Genomic DNA, 14,906 nt, shown 5'->3' with positions numbered 1-14,906 from the left:
GTTTTAGTTTGCTGGCCCTACAGCCATGGAGTGACGCACCGGGCTCTGTGCAGCTCCACGGCTCTGCAGGAAGCCCTGCAGGCAGCCTGACAGCAGCCTGGTAAAGCAGCTCATGCCCAAGAAAAGTGGTGAGCCTGATTTCCCACCCCCGGAGCCCTCCTGTCTGAGCTGCAAGGGGGTCCGGTGCTTCCATCCGCAGCTGCGATGTCCCCCAGGACTGCCCAAGCCGGGTGCCTGCAGGTGGGTGCCACCTGTGTTGCAGGGGGCTGCAGCTGCCACGGAAGGATGCACCAGGCTCCCCCTGACATGGAAGGATGCACCAGGCCCCCTCTGAAGCCCAGGGACCTCTCTGCCTGCTGGCAACTTGCCCTCCCCTCCCTGCTGGAGAGGCAGGTAAATCAGTGGGGTGTGTGCACAACACGGGGGTTTAATCAGCTATAAATGGAATCAGTGTTTTTTAAAACCCACTGCTTCAATTTAGGGCCCCCGTTTTGCCTACACATGCCCTTCATTTTGCCTGCCTGGTCTGCTGCTCTGTTCCCTGCTCCATCCCTGTTCTGCTTGCCACGCACAGAGGGTGACCATGCTACTAATGGTTTGTATGCCACAGGCCAACCTGATCTAATCGAAGCTTTGTCTGTCAGAGGCTATTCAGTTTTACTGTGATATCTGTGTTGAGCTCGTTTTCTTATATTGGGCCAAGGTGAATCTTCCAGAGAGGCATCCAGACTTGCCTTGAAGACATCACGAGAGAGAGAGGATTTACCACTCCTCTTATTTCTTGCAGTGGCTAATCACTTTCATTGCTTTAAAAAAAATGACTTATTTCTCATATGAATTTGTTTGCCTTCAGCATTTGGTCATTGGTCTTTATTACACCTTTTTCAGCTAGTTTAAAATACCTATAAATAGTCCAAGTCCTGTATCAGCTTTTCCATTATTTTGCCAGGAGCTGATATGAAGCTAATCAGCCTCAAATTGCCTGGGTCATCCTGCCCGCTTTGTTTGAGTACTGGCATACAAATAGCTTTCTCCTAGTCTTTTGAATTTCATCGGTGTTCCAAAATGTATTAATATCAACATGCCAAAGAAATCTCCAGCCATTATTTTATTTTTTTTATTTTTTTAGAAAATAATTGAATGTAAGATCCCTGAAAAAAGTTTCGTGTTAACAGTGCTATTTCAAAATTTCTGGAGCATATGTAACCAGTGCATTTTGAGTTCTTTGTAAAGGTTTTGTTTGTTCATCTTTGGTCTTTTTTCTGTTTTGAACAGTTCTTCAGATTTGGGTGCAGTTCCCATTTATTTTCAGTAGGGAATGCAACAAGAAAGACTAAAATAAAAGACTTCTTGAAATGTGAATGTATGGATCAAAATTGTGACTGCCCTGAAACATGAAAACAGTAAACGATTTGGGGATTTTGCTTTTCATACCATTTGTATTTTATACATGGATCCCAAATAGCTGAGGTATCTGAAGAAGATTCTGATACCCTGAAATGTTCCCCCCCGCCTTTATTTTTAAAGGAAAAATTGTTTTGGTCTGAATTCGGTGGTAAGCTTTTTGACATAATTAAATTCAATGTATAATGTCAGCTTATTAGGAAATAAGAACCTATAGCATCAGCACCCAATTTGTTACAAGCCTTTGTTTACTTTCAGAACCATGGCTTGTTTTGCAAGCTTTCATTTTTCTGCTGAGCTCTGTTTATAGAGATAATGAGATCTTGGCAGTGCATGTATCTTTAATGTAGCTGGCTGGCATTTCAGATATGGAACCAGTCAAGAACTTGTAAGCCATTGACGGCAAAGGAAGAATAAACCAAACTATCAAACAGATGCCTTTTCCTGAATTATGTAGTTAAATGTCAAAACTGTCATCTTGTATTATTTAATAATTTATTGCTTTATAAAGGTTATTTCTTCCTTTTTTAGCCTGAACTTGGCAAAACAGCTGAACTGTAGTAACACATACTTCAGTATCTTCTAGAGTGTAAGTGAGCCCTTATTTAAAATCTATATTTGGTACTTTTTCTATTTTTCTCTAAGTTTTTGAACATCAGGTTAGCTCTAATGTTTAATCTTTTTAATAAAAATAGCCTATTTTCAAAGTTATGTTACGCTACAGCCTCTTCTCACTTCTGCCTGTGCTATTAATGCTTATCTTTCCCCAAATTGTTTGTTTGTTGTGCTGCTTGTTGTTAGTAGTTATATAAACAGGACCTGGTACTGTAAGAATTTACCCATGTGGTTGGCTTTAGGTATTACTTTGAAGTCAATGGGCCTACTCACAGTGTAAAAAATTTTGCAGTTGGAGTATTGGATTTGAAATTTTGTTGTGAAGGGACTGTCTTTTTCTCAAGTCTGTATAGTTCTTAACATATAGTTCTAATCCCTCATGAGGTACCACCATAAAACTGATCCCCTTCTCCCGCTGCCTCACATTCATCACTACTAATACTCTTCAAAACTTTATTTAAACAATGTTCTGTAGGACTGAATCTCCAAGAAACAAAGGTTCAAAGTTGGAACAAAACTGTTATTTGAAAATACTAGTTTTTTAGTTTTTTGTAATTGGTTAAAGTATGTTAGGGAATCAGTTGCTTTCCCAATATAAAATTTTAAGAATTTAAGTAATCTTCAAAAATCATGGAATCATAGAAGATTAGGGTTGAACAGGACCTCAAGAAGTTACCGTGCTCAAAGAGGATCATCCCCAACTAGATCATCCCAGCCAAGGTTTATCTAGCTGGGTCTTAAAAACCTCCGAAGATGGAGATTCCATAGCCTCTCTGGGTAGCCTGTTTTAGTGCTTTCCTACCTGCCTTATGGGAGAGGTTTTCTTAATAACTAATGTAAACTTCCCATGCTACAACTTGAGAAAAGAAAAGACATGCTGAGAAGCAGAATCTACAGAGTGAGTTTACATGTATATAGAAATTCCCAAATTGGAGCAATTAACAGAATGTCACTGACAAAAGCTGGAAACACAGTATGGATGAGAATACATGTTTATAAAGAGAGGCCAAAAGAGATCATCAAAATATTACTGCCTCTGGTTCTTCTATACAGATTGATGATTCACTCTGACTTCAAGGTTATCCTGTTTACTTTCTGACAGTAATTTCTGCAAAGGGCTAGTTTGGCTAGGTGCATGCTTTCAGATTCATTTCCCACCTTGTAACAATTGGTACCGAAATATATGATTGGGGTTCAGTTAATGCTATTTAAAATGTGCATCTCTTGTTATATGCGTCATTTCCCAAAGACTCTCATTCTTTTAAGGTTTGTACCAATGTTTTCGTTGTTATTATTTTAACAAACTCTTTACTAAAAGCATACATTATATATGTTTTGTTTTCAAAGTTACGCCATATTTTTGCAGCCCTTATGTCTCAGTGAAATGTATTCTTCTCTTTTTTTTTTTCAAGTTAGTGAGAGAGAAACAACCCTCCAAAAAAAACTTGTGGGGGGGAGAGCCTTTCATGGAAAACAGCTGTTGGGTCCATTTTCTTCATATCTTTTTATGTTTAGTTCATTTTTCTCACAACTTTGTAGAGTAGAAAAGCCCCAGGGTTGTGGTCTGGAAGATTTTCACTGAGATTGCATGAATCTGGATAACAAACATATGACATAGTAAAGAGACTGATACGCAAAATAAATTTAAAAATTTCCAGAGGCAGAGTCCAGTAGCTTGGTAGAGAAGGGTACCTTTATTGTTCCCCCAGCTGGTGGTAGGAACCTTGAGAACTCCTTTCTCCTTTGCACAGCAATCTCAAGGTCACAACCTACTCCTATATGATTATTTACCAATATCCATATTACAGATAATGGAAGTCTCTCTACTGTAACTCCTGAGCTTACACTGATTCTTTTTACTTAGAATTCCCAGATCCTTTGTCAGCTGTAAGGATACCTCCCACCCCCTCGCTCACTTCCTGTTGGCTGGTTAGGTGGTCAGAGCTGATAAACTCAATTTTCCTGAAAGAGAAGGGGATAATACTAAAAAGCAGAGAAAAGTGCTAAACTATGGAAAATACATGTATTTAAAAAAAAAACAACCTGTTAAACCCTTTTTTGTCAAGTATGTTTCCTTCCTTCTTTCCTTCCTTCCCTTTTCTGTACCCTATCAGCCAGCAGGTTTTTGTTCTCAGAATAGCTATGTCTACAGTGGGAGAAATCTAGCTTTCTTTCTCCCCATAGCCATAAATTTTGAAACTCCATATAAACACACAGCGTATTTATGTGTGTGACAGCTACTCTGGCGATGATTCTTTTGATGATGTGTAGGCAGGCAAGTGGCCAAGGTTGGGAAATGGGATGCAAGATAAAAGATGTTTAAATGATGGGAAGGAAAGGCTAAAAAAGGTGTAGCTTTTTAAAATGATTCATCTACAGCTTTAAAATTTTCTGGATACCCATGAGCTGGTGGACTAAACCATTAGCCAGAGATGGATATGAAAAAGAGAGGTGGGTTCCCCAACAGCTGAATCCAGTGTAAGACCCCATCCTGCTTCCATGAAGAGAAGAATGGTATAGTCTGTCAGAATCTAGTTCCAAGGATGCTGCTTTGTGGGCTCTGTGTCAGGTATTATCATCAGCTTAAAAGAAGTCTTGAATATGCTTGGAGCTCCACTACAGCAGTTGAGAAGGAGCTATTCTGAAGGTCTGTTACCTCTTCAAAGATTTCTAATTATTCCATAATGAGGTTGGTTCTCCATAGTTTACAGGCTGCGCTAAATAGGGAGGGCTGTTCTACCTGCTTTCCATTTAGTAGCTCCTGGTTACTGCAGCAATGGCCTTGCCTGCACATAGCCCCCATTGCTAGTGGCAAGAGGAGGTAGTAGGTCCTTGGGGTGCTTCTGGCCCACAGCAGGCAGGGCCCCTGAGGAGCACATGGCTCTGACTGAATCCCAGGGGCTGCACATGGCGGCACAGAGCCAGCCTGGCCCGCTAGTGCGTGCCTTAGGATTGGACCAGGCTGGCTCTGTACCAGCACATGGGGCTTGCATCAGGAGCCATGCAACATCAGGCCAGGCCAACTCTGTGCCTCCATGTGTGGCTTCCCAAAGCCATGTGCCATTGGGCCAGTCTGACTCCATGTCTCCATGTGCGACTCCCCAAAGCTCCACGTGGAGGCATGGAGCCAGCCTGGCCCAGTCCGATGGTGTGTGGCTCCTGCCTGAAGTGCTGTGATCCCCACATAGAGGGACAGAGCCAACCTGAAGGTGTGCGCCAGAGGGCTGGGCTGGGAGGACTTTATGTGGCCATGCACAGCCCCTGGGACTCAGCTGGAGCTGCATACTGCTGGGAGGCTCTGCCTGCTGTGGCCATGAGTGCTCTGAGGGCCTGCGGTTGCTGCTGCCAGTGGTAGAGGCTGTGTACCATGGGGTGGATGGGGTGTCAGGGGGCCCACGCCCCGCACACACCCCCATGCCTACCCATAAACCCCACCGCGCTTGTTGCCTCCACGTGGGACTTCAAGCTGGAGGGCTGGTTGCTGCCTGGTCCAGTGGTGTGTGACCTCCAAAAGCCTACCCAGTGGGCTTTCAGAGGGGTAGATGCAGGCCAGTAGTGAGTTTTTTGGAGGCCCCATGGGCCAGATAGAATGGGCTGGTGTGCTGAATTTGGCCTGCAGGCCATATTTTGTCCACTCCTGGTTTAGGGCAATCTACAGGATAGTCATAAAACTGAAGTATGTCTTAAAATACTACTGATTCTTGACAAAGATTTGAGGAGCAAAGTAAGTGAAGAGCTCTGAAAACTGGAAAAATAGCACTGCAGCAGCTACTGTTGGTTCATGTTTTGAAAGTTTTCCCCACAACTACAAGGTTAGGAACTGAATTGTTTTTAAGTGAAAGCTTGCTTTCTGCAAAAATTTCTCACCAGTCTTTCTGTTTGTCTGGAATAAAAGATAAGTCAATTTTATAAGCCTCAAGCAATTTGACAGCACAGTTTTTTGTGTCTGCTTTTCAAAGTTTTGTTTTCCTTTACATTTGACTATTTAATTAAGCATGCAATTATAATAATAACCTAAATCTATATCCCCCGAAGGTGGCAGAAATATTTTTGTGCAAAATAATTTAACAGATTTTTAAAATTTTATTTTATGTTAAATGTTTTGAGTTGTTAACTTTTAATTTTTAAATGAGTTTTTTCATTTGCATTTACACTTCTTACTGTCTCTGGTCTCCTGTTAATTCACTGATTATTATGTATTTCAAGGCCAAAGGCCTCTGAGGTTTTTTAATGCATTTACCCTAGTGTATGTGTATTGACTTCATTTACAGGATATATCACCCTAGTATGCCTTTAAATTCAAATGTTAAAGTGTAAAATAGGGGTGCACTGATAGATTTCCTTGGTTGATACCGATAGCTGATTATTAACCAACTGTATCAGCAGCAGAGTGCCCCGAGCAGGGGCAGCACTATGGTGGGGGGGGCATCTTGGGGGCTATTGATACCCCATAGCTCACCTTAGCCCCCCAGTAGCCACCCCTCCCAGTGCCACCGTGTCCTGCCCCATGAAGCTGAGCCCTCCCTGCTCCCACTCGCTCCGAGCCTAGCCCTAGCCCTAGCCCTAGCCCAGCCCCCCCACTGGGAAGAAGCTAATACTGCCTCTGGCCCTGATCCCACAGCAGGCAGCCTGTATTTGCCCTGTACACAAATCCAGGCGGGCACATACCCTCCCATGCCTCCCCCAGACTGTGCACAGCAACGGGAAGCCCCCCCCCCCCCACATGTCCTGGACAAACTGCTCCTGGCTCCTTCCTGCTCCCGGCCCCGCGGTCCTATTCACTGGCCCTGCCCCATACCCTCCTTCACCGTGGGATCCTTAATATATCCCCCTGTGCCCCTTTCCCCCCCACCCCCTTCCCCTTCATAGACTTACCTGCAGGGAGCTGCTCTCCACACTGCCCAGCCGCATTCCTGGCCACATACGTGGCAGCCATGTGCATGCATGAGACGTCCAGAGGCCCTGGCCAGAAGGCACGTTATATTTATCAGTGATATTATCAGCTACATTCAGCTATGTTCTTGCCTGGCAGGCAGGTTTCCAGCCCTAGTGATCTAGAGACTTGTCTGCCTGGCTCTCTGACAGGGTCAATGGCATGGGATGTTGCTATGGAGTCTGGGCTCCCAGCCTCTGCAGCTTGTCAGATAAATTGCTGGGAGACGAAGAACCCCGTGGGGCTTGTAGACCCAAGGTTGTCTGTCAGGTAGACTTCTCATGAGCTGAGGGCTTAATTTCTTTTCATGGAGAACTTTTGGTTTTGCTCCTAATTCAAATTAAATTGCATTTCAGATTATCAGAATTCTGTGATAAAGCAAAGTGCTTTTCCTTCCCACTTCTTGCCTCCATCTTTTAAGTAAATGGGATAAAAATTGTTTTCTTATGCAGAAGTTCACAGGCCTTCTTTTTTGCACAGATGTTTGCTGTACAGACTTTGCTGTGTTTGCTGTACAAATGTTTGTTATATGTTCACTATTAAAATTGTATGCAGTCATAATCTTCATTAATCTAGGTTAAAAGCAAATTATCTAACTGCTCATTTGGTGGTTTATTTTGATCTCTCACTAATATGTCAGAAGTTCATCATTTTCATTCTGCTGCTGCTTGTTGCCAGATGGATTTGCATCTTGATGTGTTAAAAATCCCCTTTCGTTGTGTGATGTGAAGTCTGACTCAGCTGAAGAAATTCCTTTTGTGCCACTCGGTTATGTTTTATGATTGCTTCCTTCATAGTAGGTCATTTATCTCATGACAGCAATTTCAGTTGGCAGATAGAGAGTGACCTTTTATATTCAGATCCACCTTTTACTCAGTTTTACAATTGCAAGATGGTGGTACCAATCCATCCTAAATTTCCTGCACAAATGGTAGAATACCGTCTTAATTAGCCAGGTATTTTTACTGCTTCAGACTGGCTGCATTCTCTGTGTTCAGTGTGAAAAAGTCCATAGGTTTTTTATTCGGAGTGGGCTGAAAGCTTAAAAAGTGCATCTAGCACTTTATTTCTTTTGACGTCAATATTGTACAGCAGGGTACGGTGTTACCAAGAGAACCATGCACTAAATAAATGGCTATCTGATTGTTTCTCCCAGCAAAGTAAACTGTAGGGAGGCAAAGTTAAATCAAATCTCTCAAACTTCATAACTATAAAAACAATAAGACAATGGAACAAGCTGCCTGGGAATATTCTTCATTTGAGGCTTTCCAGAGGAATGATCAGAAACTTGTCTGGGAACAATGAAACCTGTAGGTGGATAGAGGTTTAGATTTGATGACCCTTATGATCCCTTCTAACAGTATGATTTGGTGGGTACGGTTTTGCATGTCTGCAGCTCGAAGAATCATATTAAGGCTCATTCAGATTAATATAGAGCAACTTCAGTGGCTAGTGCAAGGTCTGTTTGTTTAGCTGTTTAAAAGTAGCATTATATACTACAACATTATTACTTAAATTTTATATCCCATTAAAATCCACCACTACTGTGTTTGAGCTGTCTCTCTCTTATCTCCTTGATTTTTTTGGAGTATTTCCCGTGTTAAAGATACACGAGTCCATACAATGCTTGGGGAAGAAAGGGTGTTGCCTGCTTTTTCAGCTTTTAAGGCATATCAGGCTAGTGCACCAAGTGTAAGGTGCATTTTTGTAAACTTTTAACTGAAGGGGGCAATCGATGACTCCTGGAACAACTCCTCCTCTAATTTGTGTGCTTATTGGACATTATGCGTAGAAGCATATGGTTTTTAATACAGCAATGACATTTCTGCAGACACTGCTGCTTAAGGAAACACCATTTTGCTATATGGCAAAGTTTCTTTATTTTTATTTGTAAAAAGAAAATACAAAAACAGAAACAATAAAAAACAAACAAGTCAACATGTTCCTCTGCCCGCCCGCCCCAGCCCCCTTTTGAAGTCTGATCTTCTATGAAAAAGATAGGCAACCATTAATTTCAGTGGTCTTTGGATCAGGCCCCTAATACATATTGTTTTGAACTCTCATTATTATAGGGTCTCTGACATGTATTTAGGACACAGTAGATTTTCTTTCTGTTTTCTGTACTTTGCTTATCCCTCAGGAATGAGACCTTTCTGAAGTACACTTAAAGTGCGCTTCTGAAAGGTGCCATGTACATAGGTTTGGCAGGATTTGATTTTATTGGTAAATGTTGATAAACTTTGATTTCACCTCACACTCTCAGATAGTCAACAAATATTTCCATCATTAATAATCAAAATGTATAGAAAGGGGAAGTACGAAAAATGTTGGCTGATGGAGTGTGCGACAGCGGGAGAGCAGTCCTACACAACTGTAGTTTGGACTGCAACTCCTAGAAACACTAGGGGACTGGGAAGAAAGGAAGAGGAAGTGACAAAGTGGAAGGGGGAGCTGCAGATGAGTGGAGCCAGGACTGGTGGCAGCAGTCCTACTGTAGTTACATTTGTCATTAATAAATTGTCTACCCCCCCATACCTCTAATGTTGTGAAAATTTGAAATTGATAACAATCTAAATAAATGCTTAAAAATAGCCATTGATATTGTCTGTCAAAATTATTTTTTAAACAAAATCAAATTTTGCCAAGCCTATGTATGCAGATACAAAGGATTAAGATTTTTGTTGCCTTCAAGTTTTTATGTATTAATTTCACTCCATTGGTAATTTTATTTCAGTAACTTTCCATGTCCTCAGGTTGCTGTGTATTCATGTGAAGATTGAGTTGTACCTTTCTCAATTTACATCATCTATACTGAATACTATGGTTAAGCTCCTGTTGTGGGCATACTGGAAAATTACCACAAGCGTTAATGAGATTTACACGGGCACATTGAAGAGTAACTGTTACTGTACTATATATATATATTTTTGTTCCTATAGTCTTCTTTTTTCTAAAAGGGTCATGCTTCATCTTTGATCTTAATAACAAATTCTACACCATCTAAGGGAAAATTGTATCAGAGAGGATGATTTAGAGATGCAAGCAGCTTTGGTTTCATTGGAATTGCCAGTGGTACAAGAAGTGTAGATGAGACTCGCATTTCTAATTAAGTTTGTGTTGGAGATAGACTGGCATTAGTAGTAATAAATGTATGACAGTGCTTCAGAACTACACTACTATTTTAAGACAGAACAAATTTCATCAAGTAAAACCTAATCTGTATAAAATATGCAAGCTAGGAAGTATTAAAACGTTATGGTGAAGATGCTTATTAGAGGATAGAGGCACAGAAAAATCTATGATACCAACCAAGATCCACCCAGTTCAAAACATTCTTCTCTACATTTCCTTGCTTTTTTTATCTAGACAATGTCATATTTTCTTATAAAAAAATGCATGCTTATTTTCTCTTTGGCATGTGAAATACGAAGTACTGGTATTAGGTTATCTTATCTAGCTGCTGCATTTGAATTTTAGCCTGCAGCATGGCTGGTGTATCATAATTCAAAAAACATTATAGCCCTTATTCCACCAGTCCAGTGGTTTTCAGCCTGTGGTCTGCAGACTTCTGGGGGTCTTCAAGCTGTGTCTAAAGGGTCCACAAAAGCTGACTATGATCAATCAAACATATGTGAATACCCACACTTACAATTCAAATGGGTCCGCACCTCCATTCAAAATTTCTAAAGGCGTCCACAAATGAAAAAAGGTTGAAACCACTGTACTAGTCAGTGCTAGCTAGTGAGTGGAAGTAGCATGGGTTCTTTGTTCAACCTGACATGTCTCATCTATTGACTGGCAGCTGACTTGGATATAATCGACTTCATGCTACTGTAGCACTATTCCACTGGCAGGCTATAAAAATGTAAGCATTTGGCTTCTAAGCTCTGAAGACAATTTTTATATATTGTATAACTCTGCACATTCTGTAAAGAGTCACTGAGCTCCCTCACAGCCCACAAATGCTACACACCTATATCCTGCCCCCACACCCCCCACATGTACACTGCCCATCATACCCTATTGCCCCCCCACATACAGCCACACCTCCTCATAACTCCCCACACATACACCCCCACACCCCACCATACACACTCACACCCAACCACACACCCCCACACAGTATACAAGACTAAGAATTTATTTTTAGTTATTATGCGATCCTCTATATACACAGTATGCAGACACAAATCATGACAACAATTTTTTTGTAATTAAATACGTTATAGCAGGTGTTTGACTTTTAGTGTATGATTTGGGTTTTTTCTGGTTCCAAGATGGCAACTCTCCCAGGAGTATTTCCAGGGGGTAAGGGGAGGGACTTCCGGTGGCAAAGATCAGGGGTTAGGGGTGGGACTTCAGATCCCAAAAAAGCGACTACGGGGCAGGGCAACTGCCAAGGGGCGGGGCTAGCCATGTGACCCTTGAAAGCTCACCAAACCTTGTTAAGCTGCCCTCCTTCTGAAATAATTGCCTGTCCCTGCACTAGTGGAAAATCCAATCTATTTCCAATCTACATCTTGGAAATAGATTGTATTATACAACAACTTTATATCCTTAGACAGCCATACCTCACAGCCCCTGAGACCTCAGAATATGACCTCGGCCTCTTCTTGGCCAATGCTAGTACAGTTCACAGTTCTGAGATATATTTTGCTTTTCTTCATACCTGGTGCGGTCAGATCAGTATGTATTTATTTACAACGTAAATAAAAATGACCCATTTCAGAGGTATGACTCTGTGAATTGATTTAATGGAATAGAATTTAATAAAAGTATTAATAATCATTGGGGAATTAATCTAGTTATGTACCAGTTGTCTTTAGTATCAATATTTTTCTTTTTTAACCAGACAGATCACATACTCCTGAGTCAGACTGGACTAGAAGTCACTCAGTAGTGTTTGTATTGAGATTTCTTTCCCCCCACACAAAATTCCAACTTGGCAGGCAATTTTGGGAAAGCTTTTAAAAATCTATTTTTCATTTTGCCTGTCCCTCCCCCCATCTACTTTCCTGAAAGCTTTTTCAAACTGTTACTTTTTTCTACCATAAATCATCAAACTTTTTATGACTTCATATAGTTGCCTTTAATGGCTCTTGTCTTATAATTGGTACAGTGGCCTTTGCAGCATTAATTTCAAAATCATCTTTAATCTAGAAATTTACAATGTAAATAATAATGACCCATTTCAGAGGAGCTGATTTAGTGGACTAGAATTTAATAAAAGTATTAATTTAAGATTCAAGATTTAAAAAATCTTGAATATTAGAGAGAAATTCCCTGATGGTGTGAGTCTATAGATTTATGTGAATTTATAAGAGGAGAGAATTTGGCCTACAGTATATGACATTCGGAAATGGGTTACATCTCCATAGCCAAACAAATGTCACAGATTACTGAAGACAGAAGAAAGAAGAGGGAAATCAGAGCAGGTTTAAAGAAGTAGATTGGGTCAGTAACTCTAAGTGGTTTGCAAGAAACAGCAAAAGTCATATGTACTCAGAAAGGAGGCCTGAGGAGCAGTGCTATAGCCACCACATTTGGTGCCCAGGGCAAAACTCGCAGCGGCAGCCTACCATCGCAGCACGCACAGATCTGGGAGGCGCATGCCCTGCCATGCTTCCCTGGGAGTGCATGTAGTGGCAGGAGCCGCCCTTCTCCCATCCCCATGCCGCCCCCACAAACAAGCCACTAGTGGCTCTGTCCCACTTCCTGCCTGGGCTGGGCAGTTGCTGCTTGTTGGTGCCCCTTCGCTTCGGTGCCTGGGGCAGTTGCCCCACTCATGCCCCCTTCCTCCCCCCCACTTGCTACAGCACTGCTGAGGAGTGTGAATAATTTATTTCTGACACAGTATTTAAATCTCCTCTACTGAGGTTTACATAATTCCTGGCAAGTTTTAATTCAAGTAGCCAGTTTCTTTCTTGAATGAGCATGGAGAAGCAGACAGACATTTTGGTCCAGCATGTAGATGTTAGCTAAGATTCTTCTATGGGGACACTGGACTGTCAAAAGAGAATAGTGGGAGACTAGTCTGGACTGATCATCTTGTGAGCTCGTGAAGAATGACAGCTCTGTTCTATCATGTACTGGCGGTTGTAATATTATTCCAGTTGAGAACATAGCAATTGCTCTGGACTTATTGTCAATCACATCAGTGTAATATCTTTGACAGTGACAAGCACCAGATACTCAAGAGGAAGCATGAGAAACCTCATACTTCCTAACCTAATAGAGATGAATTTAAGCCCTGAATCATGGTGTTTGATATCTCTTCCTAAATTTGTTAGTCTTCATTCTTATAACTCTGGTTGTTCTTGTTAGCTGTAAAAATGTCTGGTCTGCTTTTCAATCTTGTTGAGTTTTGGCTACATGTAAAACTTGGTTATGTATATGGCTGTTCAGATTAGTCCAGTTTGGCAGCTAAGTACATCAACAATAGCAGAAGGTACCAGGGTTAAAAAAAAAAAAATGACAGAAGTAAAATGTATGCTATAACACTTCAAAGTATAGCCTGCACAAGATCCCATAGTACTTAGGTTATAGAAAGATGTCACATTGGACCTGGGCAAAAGCATTTCCTCCTGTGTTAAAGTCCCATCATTCAGGTATTTTTGTCTGTTTTTCTGAGACAATGTTCCGATGCTGTAGCTGGCAGAGCTAGTCAAACGCTGTCACGCATCTACCAAGTCATCTCAAACAAGGCTAAGGACGTCATCCTCCTGCTCTACTTGGCCTTGGTGATACCACAACTGGGGTACCACATCCAGTTCTGGGTGCCACACTTCAGGAAGGATGTGAAGAAGCTTGAGAGAGTCCAAAGGAGGGCCACATGCATGATTAGAGGCTTGAGACCAGGTCATATGGGGAGAGGCTGAAAGGCTTGGGACTGTTCAGCCTGGAGAAGGGAAGACTCAGACTTGGTATCAGCCTATAAGTATATTAAGGGCATACATCAGGGCCTGGGGGAGCATCTGGTCACCGAGGCCTTCCAGGGGAGGACAAGAAATAGTGAGCACAAACTGATTGAAGATCGCGTCAGACTGGACATAAGGAAAAACTTCTTTATAGGTCGAGTGCTGAAGGTTTGGAACAGGCTCCTCCCAGTGGTGCCTGTTCCAGTGGTGGTACAGTCACCCACTCTGGCAATCTTCAAAAAGTGTCTTGACGCCCATCTCTTGCTGAGGTCATCTGTTCCCAGCAGTCTGTCCTGCCCAAGTGCAGGGGGGGCTGGACCCAATGATCTGTAAGGTCCTTTCCAGCCCCTAATATCTATGAAACTATGAAACAAACTCTAAATCAGGGGCAGGCAGTTATTTTGGGTGGAGGGCCACTTACACAGTTTTGGCAGGCTGTGGAGGGCTGCATGGGTAGCCCCACCTCATGGTCACCATCTTGGGACCAATGTCCCAGGGCCAGCGCCAGTGGGGCCCAAAGCGGGGCGCAGGCTAGCAGGGGTCTGTGGAGCTGGGCTGGGCTGCACCAGCAGGGGGAGCTGGCCTGGCTCCATAGAGCCCCTGCCAGCTGGGACCCCATCCTCCTGCCACCCTGCTTTGGGCCCCACCAGCACTGGTCCTGGGGCACCAGTGCAGGCCCTGTGCTCCCACTGGCTCCCCACCCACTCGCATCCAGTGCCCCCCAGCCCTGTGGTACAGGTGGGGGGCAGTGCACAGCCCTGACTCCCTGCTTGCAAGCAGGGAAGAAACTGGTGTTGAGCCAGCCTGGCAGTAGGGCCAGGTTACAAGGTGGTGCTGAGCACAGGGGGAGGGGGAAGCATCCCCTTGCCCGCCCTGTGCCCGGTGCTCCATGCTGCAGCTGGTCGCAGCCGGCCTGGGGGTGCCTTTGCCTGCTCTGGACAGCCCTGTGTGAGCTGCTAGTGCCTGCAGCAGGGAGCGCCGGCCATGGGGCAGGCGAGGGGCTGCTTTTCCCCATGCAGGGAAGGAGCCCAGGGCAA

At 42.9% G+C, this 14,906-nt stretch overlaps 1 protein-coding gene across 3 annotated transcripts in view; it reads left to right on the top strand.

The window, feature by feature from the left end:
• JAK2 (Janus kinase 2) overlaps positions 1–14,906 on the top strand; it is a 149,272-nt gene that overhangs the window by 22,825 nt on the left and 111,541 nt on the right. Inside the window, exon 1 of one of the 3 annotated variants that reach the window (XM_019517621.1) lies at positions 1,956–1,993. The exons of the other annotated variants lie outside the window; for them this stretch is intronic. The gene's annotated coding sequence lies outside the window, so the exon portion shown is untranslated. Of the gene's footprint in view, positions 1–1,955; positions 1,994–14,906 lie in introns of those variants that run through there. 3 annotated transcript variants of the gene reach the window in all.

The sequence above is a fragment of the Gavialis gangeticus genome, unplaced genomic scaffold, assembly GCF_001723915.1.
Source record: "Gavialis gangeticus isolate Ggan-Ray unplaced genomic scaffold, GavGan_comp1, whole genome shotgun sequence".
Classification (NCBI taxonomy): domain Eukaryota; kingdom Metazoa; phylum Chordata; order Crocodylia; family Gavialidae; genus Gavialis; species Gavialis gangeticus.
Note: the sequence above shows the minus strand (reverse complement) of the source record. Positions and strands in the feature narration are given on the sequence as shown.